The sequence below is a fragment of the Hordeum vulgare genome, chromosome 2H (genome assembly GCF_904849725.1).
Source record: "Hordeum vulgare subsp. vulgare chromosome 2H, MorexV3_pseudomolecules_assembly, whole genome shotgun sequence".
Taxonomy (NCBI): domain Eukaryota; kingdom Viridiplantae; phylum Streptophyta; class Magnoliopsida; order Poales; family Poaceae; genus Hordeum; species Hordeum vulgare.
The window spans coordinates 552,678,131-552,687,693 of NC_058519.1; positions in this window are offsets into that span (position 1 = coordinate 552,678,131).

Consider the following 9,563-nt stretch of genomic DNA (forward strand, 5'->3'; position numbering starts at 1 on the left):
TTTATGGAGGAGCACGAGAATGATATGCATATGCAGGAAAGGAATGAGCTAGACGACATATTCTTGAGACAACCTGCTATCCTGAAGCACAACCTTCCGGTTGAGGCTTTGGGAATTCTATCAAAACCAAAAGAAGACCCGGTGTTTGATCTTAAACCTCTTCCCAATACTCTCAAGTATGCTTATTTAGATGAAAAGAAAGTATATCATGTTATTATCAATGCTAAACTTTTAGGATATGAAGAAGAGCGATAATTGGAAGTCCTTCGTAAACACCGAGGCGCTATTGGATATACCCTTGATGATCTTAAGGGGATTAGCCCATTTATTTGTTAGCATACTATCAGTCTTGAGCCTCATGCTAAACCGGTTGTTGATCATCAACGATGATTGAACCCGAAGATGAAGGATGTTGTGAGGACCGAAATCCTCAAGCTTCTAGACGCAGGTATTATCTACCTTATTGTTGGAATTATGCCCTAGAGGCAATAATAAATGTATAGTTATTATTATAATTCTAGTATCAAGATAATAGTTTATTATCCATGCTATAATTGTATTGAATGAAGACTCATTTACATGTGTGGATACATAGACAAAACACCGTCCCTAGCATGCCTCTAGTTGGCTAGCCAGTTGATCGATGATAGTCATTGTCTTCTGATTATGAACAAGGTGTTGTTGCTTGATAACTGGATCACGTCATTGGGAGAATCACGTGATGGACTAGACCCAAACTAATAGACGTAGCATGTTGATCGTGTCATTTTGTTGCTACTGTTTTCTGCGTGTCAAGTATTTATTCCTATGACCATGAGATCATATAACTCACTGACACCGGAGGAATGCTTTGTGTGTATCAAACGTCGCAACGTAACTGGGTGACTATAAAGATGCTCTACAGGTATCTCCGAAGGTGTTAGTTGAGTTAGTATGGATCAAGACTGGGATTTGTCACTCCGTATGACGGAGAGGTATCTCGGGGCCCACTCAGTAATACAACATCACACACAAGCCTTGCAAGCAATGTAACTTAGTGTAAGTTGCAGGATCTTGTATTACGGAACGAGTAAAGAGACTTGCCGGTAAACGAGATTGAAATAGGTATGCGGATACTGACGATCGAATCTCGGGCAAGTAACATACCGAAGGACAAAGGGAATGACATACGGGATTATACGAATCCTTGGCACTGAGGTTCAAACGATAAGATCTTCGTAGAATATGTAGGATCCAATATGGGCATCCAGGTCCCGCTATTGGATATTGACCGAGGAGTCTCTCGGGTCATGTCTACATAGTTCTCGAACCCGCAGGGTCTGCACACTTAAGGTTCGACGTTGTTTTATGCGTATTTGAGTTATATGGTTGGTTACCGAATGTTGTTCGGAGTCCCGGATGAGATCACGGACGTCACGAGGGTTTCCGGAATGGTCCGTAAACGAAGATTGATATATAGGATGACCTCATTTGATTACCGGAAGGTTTTCGGAGTTACCGGGAATGTACCGGGAATGACGAATGGGTTCCGGGAGTTCACCGGGGGGGCAACCCACCCCGGGGAAGCCCATAGGCTTTGGGGAGACACACTAGCCCTTAGTGGGCTGGTGGGACAGCCCCAAGTGGGCCTATGCGCCAAGAAAAAGAAATCAAAGGAAAAGAAAAAAAAAGAGGGAAGAAGTGGGAAGGGAGGGGGACTCCTCCCACCAAACCAAGTCCAACTCGGTTTGGGGGGGAGTCCTCCCCCCTTGGCTCGGCCGACCCCTTGAGGGTCCCTTGGACCCCAAGGCAAGGTCCCCCTCCCTCCTCCTATATATATGGAGCTTTTAGGGCAGATTTGAGACGACTTTCTCACAGCTGCCCGACCACATACCTCCATAGTTTTTCCTCTAGATCGCGTTTCTGCGGAGCTCGGGCGGAGCCCTGCTGAGACAAGATCATCACCAACCTCCGGAGCGCCGTCACGCTGCCGGAGAACTCTTCTACCTCTCCGTCTCTCTTGCTGGATCAAGAAGGCCGAGATCATCGTCGAGCTGTACGTGTGCTGAACGCGGAGGTGCCGTCCGTTCGGTACTAGATCGTGGGACTGATCGCGGGATTGTTCGCGGGGCGGATCGAGGGACGTGAGGACGTTCCACTACATCAACCGCGTTCTCTAACGCTTCTGCTGTACGATCTACAAGGGTACGTAGATCACTCATCCCCTCTCGTAGATGGACATCACCATGATAGGTCTGCGTGCGCGTAGGAAAAATTGTGTTTCCCTTGCGACGTTCCCCAACACTTATAGTTGATAGTAAGTGGGTAAGTCCAGTACATTGTGTTCCCAAGAAAGGAGGTATGACTGTGGTTCCTAATGATAAGAATGAACTAATATCTCAAAGAATTATTATTGGATATAGAATGTGTATTGATTACAGGAAGCTGAACAAAGCAACCAGGAAAGATCACTACCCGTTGTTGTTCATCGACCAAATGCTTGAAAGGTTATCCAAAAACACTCACTTTTGCTATCTGGATGGGTATTCTGGCTTCTCTCAAATTCATGTTAACACTGTCGATCAAGACAAGACCACTTTTACTTGCCCCTTTGGTACTTATGCTTATAGACGTATGCCTTTTGTTTTATGCAATGATCCTTCTACTTTTCAAAGGTGTATGTCTGCTATCTTTCAGGGTTTTTGTGAGGAAATTGTGGAGGTTTTCATGGACGATTTCTCCGTCTATGGAACCTATTTTGACCATTGTCTCCACAACCTTAATAAAGTTTTGCAGAGATGTGAGGAGACGAACTTGGTACTCAACTGGGAGAAGTGCCACTTCATGGTCAATGAGGGAATTGTTCTTGGCCACAAGATTTCTGGAAAGGGAATCGAGGTGGACAGGGAAAAGGTCGAAGCAATCGAGAGGATGCCTTATCCAAAGGACATCAGAGGTATTCGTAGTTTCCTCGGGCATGCTGGTTTCTATAGAAGATTTATTAAAGACTTTTCTAAGACTTCGAAACCCCTCACTAATCTTCTCTAGAAGGATATTCCTTTTGTGTTTGATGAAGATTGTAAGGAAGCCTTCGAAGTTCTTAAGAAAGCTTTGATAACCGCCCTCATAGTCCAACCACCTGATTGGAATTTGCCATTTGAAATCATGTGTGATGCTAGTGATTTTGCTCTTGGAGCTGTGTTAGGACAAATGGTTGATAAGAAATTGAATGTTATACATTATGCTAGCAAAACCCTTGATAGTTCTCAAAAGAGTTATGCTAGTACTGAGAAAGAATTTTTAGTGGTAGTGTTTGCTTGTGATAAGTTTAGGCCTTACATTGTTGATTCCAAAGTCCTCATTCATACTGATCATGCTGCTACTAAGTATCTTATGGAAAAGAAGGATGCCAAACCAAGGCTTATCAGATGGGTCCTTCTTCTTCAAGATTTTGTTTTGCAGATTGTTGATAGGCAGGGAGCAGACAACCCTATAGCAGACAACCTTTCCAGGATGGAGGACATACCACATGATCCTATTCCGGTCAACGATAGTTTTCCTGATGAACAGTTAGCTGTTTTGAGGGTACAATCTAATTCCGATCCATGGTTTGCAGATTATGCTAACTTTATTGTTGCAAAGTTTTTGCCTCTAGGTTTAACATTCCAGCAAAGGAAGAAATTCTTCCACGACTTGAGGTATTACTTTTGGGATGACCCACATCTCTTTAGAGAAGGTGCGGATGGGATCGTGAGGAGATGCATACCGGAGCATGAGCAGAATGATATCTTGAGACAATGTCATAACAATCCTTATGGAGGACATCATGCTGGTGACAGGACCGCACACAAGGTTCTCGAGTCAGTTTTTTATTGGCCTACTCTCTTTAAAGACGCTAGAAATTATGTTTTATCTTGTGATAAGTGTCAGAGAGTTGGTAATATTAGTAGGAGAAATGAGATGCCTATGAAATATTCTCTAGTCATTGAGCCTTTTGATTGCTGGGGTTTTGATTTTATGGGTCCTTTTCCTCCTTCACACAAGTACACTCACATATTTGTGGATGTTGATTATGTGACCAAGTGGGTTGAAGCAATCCCCACTGAAAGTGCTTATCACAAGACATCTTTGAAAATGCTCAAGGATGTAATCTTCCCTAGGTTTGGTGTACCTAGGTACCTCATGACCGACAGAGGATCACATTTTACACATGATGCTTTTAGAAAAGCTCTAGCCAAATATGATGTTAATCATAAAATTGCTTCACCTTACCACCCTCAAACAAGTGGGCAAGTTGAGCTCACAAATAGAGAGATCAAGTTGATCTTGCAAAAGACAGTGAACAGTTCTAGAAAGGACTGGTCCAAAAAGTTAGGAGATGCCTTGTGGGCGTATAGAACTGCTTACAAAAATCCCATGGGAATGTCTCCATATAAGATGGTCTATGGCAAGGCATGCCATCTACCTTTAGAGTTAGAGCACAAAGCTTTCTGGGCTATTAGAGAGCTTAATGCTGACCCAAAGCTTGCTAGTGAAAAGCGTCTCATGAACTTGACTTCTCTAGATGAGTGGAGAAGTGAAGCTTACGGGAGTGCAAAAATGTTCAAAGAAAAGGTAAAGAAGTGGCATGACAAGAGAATTTTGAAACGTGAATTTAATGTTGGTGATAAAGTTTTGTTGTATAGATATCGTTTCGGGTTTTCTCCACGTAAATTACTTCCCAAGTGGGAAGAACCATACCATATCGAAGAAGTCTACCACTCCGGTGCAATCAAGATTAATAATTTTGAAGGCACCAAACTGTGAATGGGCAAAGACTCAAGCATTACATGGCAGGAAACCCCATCAATGTGGAGGTGGATGTGATACAGATAGCTACTCATGAAGAACATATTGCAATATTGTGTCACACACCGGTAGAAGCAGAACAAGAATAGGTATGTAATACGGTAAGGAAACTTCGTGAACATCAATAAAAGTTTCGTATTATGTGTTTTTGCGAAATTAGGAAAATTCTGAGCCGAAGTGGAGCCGGAGAGCAGCTCTAGGGGCTCCAGGCGCCCTGGTGGCGCGGGCTACCTCCTGGCCGCGCCAGGAGGCTGCCTAGACCACCAGGAGTCCGTCTCCGACCCCACTTTGGCTTGTTACCTTCCTTCCGGTGCAGAAAATTTTGCTATATATTTTCCCGGATCGTCCCAGTTTTGTATCTTGCGGTTCTGTGCATTTTCTTTTCGATCTGTTTGTGCCAGGAGAACTTTCAGCAAACCTAGGTGCCATGGCTTCCCCAAACTCCCCCAAGGACAAGTTCTTCATCAACGTCATCAACCCTTATCTCGCACAGGTAAAGAGACACCCTCAAACACTTTGGGTGGAGGATGGTGTCCTCCACAAAGAAGATCTGAAGGGACCTGCAAGGAGGGGAGCACCAAGGCCAGGATGGAAGAAGTGGATCAAGAAGTCTTCAAGTACAAGTTGATGATCGAGCGTGGTGTCGAGGCCAACTTCGATATCATCTCCGAGTTGAAGAAGCAACATGAGGAGGAGATGAAGGAAGTGCACTAAAGCATATCCGCACTGGAAACTAAAATGTTCGAGCTTCAAGGGCACATCTATGATCTCCAAAACCAGAACTGTGAGTATGAACTAAAGTTTTTGCGCATGAGCTTATCTGCCGAAAGCAGGATCCTAGACACTGAAGAATCCTGTGTGGAGGGAGGACCTGTACCATGGAAGCTTTTCACTAAGGATTACCTGAGGAACAAGAACAAGGATGAAGATTGAAATCTTCATGGGTAATGGCATCCCCTTAGCTTGTTCCAAGCTTGGGGGAGTGCCCGATATCTTTATCTTTATCCTTTATATTTTATGGTCAAGTCTAGTGTTGTATCATATCTAGGGAAGTTATCTTATGAAATAGGTGTTTGCATTGAGGTCTATCGCTCCTTTGTGGGGATTCTTGTATCCGTGAGTGTGCAGTTGTCTATGATGGAATATTAATGAGAAGTCTATTGGTTTCTTCGCTGCACCTGGTATTCTCTTCATGCAATCGACCTTATATGTTGATTCTTATGGGAGTATTGATCTTATATATCAGGTATGGCTTTGAAAACTTTATTTAATCTTGGCAAACATAGCATTGCTCATAACAACAAGCATGAGTTTTTCTAGTAGCGACATATCCAAAACCTTTATGTTCTTATGCTTGAAGTGTTATGCTCACAAGGAAGACAACTTTATGTTTCATGCCAATTCTTTATGTTAAACTTTATATTGTTTTGCATCCAAGTCAACACCATTTGTCTGCTTTCAAAAGCCTTTGCTAGCCAACCCTTGTACTAAGCGGGAATACTGCTTGTGCACCCATACCTTGAAACCTTAACCTTCCCAAGAGTCCACCATACCTTCCCTATATGTGGTATTTCACCGCCACTCCTAAAGTATATTACTCATGTGCTATCTTTAAACCTTCAAAATATTATTACATGTTTTGGGCCTCTGTTTTAGCTCATGAGGAAGTAGTAGATAATTCATGATCTTCTCATACTAGACAAGCTTTATCCTGGGTTTGCATCTCTAATCTGCGAACCCCTAATACAAGGAGGGACTGGCATGAGTGCGCCTAGCTCGTAAAAGATAATAGCAACAAACAAAACCTTCTTTCACGCTTTGTTTATGAGAAATCAGAAAACTTTGGTAGTGATAAACAAAGGAGACTAAGGGGATGTGATCGTCCTCACTTTGGGAGCCGTTCCTCAAAATTTGTCCAGCATGAGAAGTATTGGGCTATCTGCTAGCATTCTTGACAAATTATGCACCTCCCAAAAGCTTGTTTTACAATCTTATTAATTTCAAAATATCTAAAATCTCTAGCACATGAGTTTCCCCTACTTCCCTCTTCGAAGGGCTAATCCTTTACTTTTATGTTGAGTCAGTAAAACCTACTTCTTTCTATCCTATAAAAGAGCAGACACCTTATGTTGACAAAGATGCATGCATTTATATTGTTTCATTGAGAATTGCCATATCACAACTTTGTTGACATTATCATTAAGATAAGTAAGTTGTTTGTTAAGCCTAGCTAAAGCAAACATCTTCCTTTGTGTTAGCATTTTCACTTCTTGACTAATAACATGTTCTTTCAAAAAGTTTCAATTGATCTCATCAAAATATAAGAGGAAGAGCAAAAGTTAAAAGTTATTAGTCGTTCTTTGACCAAGGACATGTTTGCCATGGTTTGATGGGTTTCCATAGCCCTACTGTTGATTGTAATTGATATTACTCTTTCATATGAACCTTATGAGTTGAGATCGCTGTTAAGGATGGTTGAGTTTAGTAGAGAAATTACGATGCTTCTTGTTCGTATTCTTATTTATCGACACTTCACTCTCTAAACTTGTTGACAGGTTTACCGAGCTCAGTATTCTCTTGGGGACAAGCGGGGTCTAAGCTTGGGGGAGTTGAGACATCCAAAATGCATCACTATTTTGTATCATAATTTGTCTCTATTCATTGATATATTTCACAATATGATGTTGTTCTTATAGTTTTTTGGCTTATTTTACACAATTTACAACTATTCCGGTGCCGAAACAGCACACACAGGATTCAGCGGAGAAAAGAGCATGAAGAGTTGCCATATCAGAACATATCCAACTGAGCTGAAATTTACGAGGAAGAAGTTTCCGAATAAATCACGAAGACAGGCCAAAGAAGGGCCGGAGGGGGGCCACCAGGCACCCACGCGCCCTGGTGGCGTGGGTCCCCCCTAGGCCGCACCACGTGGCCGCCTGGGCGGTGGGTACCACCTACGGTGCTCCCCTTTGTCCTATATGACGCTCGTGACCTAAAAATCCCGAGGAGAGAAGAGTTTCCAGAGTTCCGCCGCCGCTCTTCGGCAGAGACATACACAGAAGAAACGACCTTTCCGGTGGGCAGATTCCGCCGGGCAGAACTCCTCTCGGAGGGGGAGATCATCCTCATCGTCATCACCATCATCACGGGCATCATCAAGATCATAATCACCATCATCTTCATCACCAGCACCATCTCCATCTTCACCCCATCTCACTTTATCATTGCAATCGGAGTTGTACCTTGCACTATTCATCCCCTTTACTCTACCGGTGTTGATTACTCTTTTGTGGTGAATGCTATTGATTTTTGTTGGAGAATTATTGTTATGACCAGATTGTTCATCATATTTTCATCCCCTCTGATCATGATCTCTTTTATGTCTTGTGAGTAGTTCCTTTAGTTCTTGAGGACATGGGAGAAGTCTAGTTGATAGTAGTCATATGATGTTGAAGTAATATGTGTTGATTGATATTTAAGTTATGATGTTATTCTTCTAGTTGTGTTATGTGAACGGCGACTACATAATACTTTGCCTTCTTAAGGACCTAGGGGAATGCATCGTGTATAAAGAATGCTTATGGTGGGTTGCCGGAGTGACAGAAACCTGAACCCCAGTTCGCATGCTTTTGCACGAGGGAGTGTTGGATCCTAAAGTTTATTGCTATGGTTAGGCTTTGCCTTAATTTCTCTCTTGTATTTGCGGATGCTTGAAAGGGGTTTAACCATAAGAGTGTACTTGTCTTAGCCTATACGATGAACTAGTAAATATCCACCCACATAACAGTTATCAATACAAAACATACTACTAGACGGAATATAGCGAAATCACTTGAGTAACTCTCCCGTGTATCCTCCGGAACGCCTTAGTCTTTATAAGTTTAGTCCCTCGGCTTATATTTTGTGGTCAAAAGGATTGGGCCACTTTCTGCACCTCAACACCATTTACTTTCCCTGCATTTATTTCCTTGTTGCTCATACCAGAAAACCCATAGAAAGTTACCTTTCAGTGCCTGCAGTTATTCCTTGCTCAAGATCGCTTGTCAGTACCTTCTACTCCTTGTTGGGTTCGACACTCTTACTTATCAAAAATTCTAAGATAGACCCCCTACACTTGTGGGTCATCAATGATCCACGACGGAGGGGGAGGCACATGTTTGTAGGAGGACGTGCATGGCTTTGACTTTGATGAAGATGCAAGGATAATCGTGGAATTAGTGTTGCTACATTGGACTTGTAATATGCACAAGGTCAGACTTTGACCAATGAACCTCACTAACAAATATAGCCCCTCATGTGATAATTTAATTGCATAATTCTAGCATGTAATTGCTATGTATATTGAACTTCATTTAGGGACTCTTTTGTTCACATGATTTCTAAAACCAATTAATAGGAAAAAACACATGAATAGAATGTCATGCCAATGTACTAGAGGATTATTCTGGGCGTTTGATTGTGTGTGGGAAATGGTTATGATTCTTTGACATGAAGTTGGAGCGAATGAAAGTTTTTCTATAACCTAAGAAAAAATGTCTATGGAAGTGTGATATCACGAATCAAACAACCTTAAGGCCCGCACATGCTTGGGAATCTAAATGCAAAATTTTCATCAATCTGCTCGACTTCATCGAGGAATCTAGACAACTTTTCGACCCTAAAAAATATATTCTTAGGACAGCTGTTATCAATGCTTTCCTTCACGCCACACGGCAAAAAAACCTCCTCTGAAA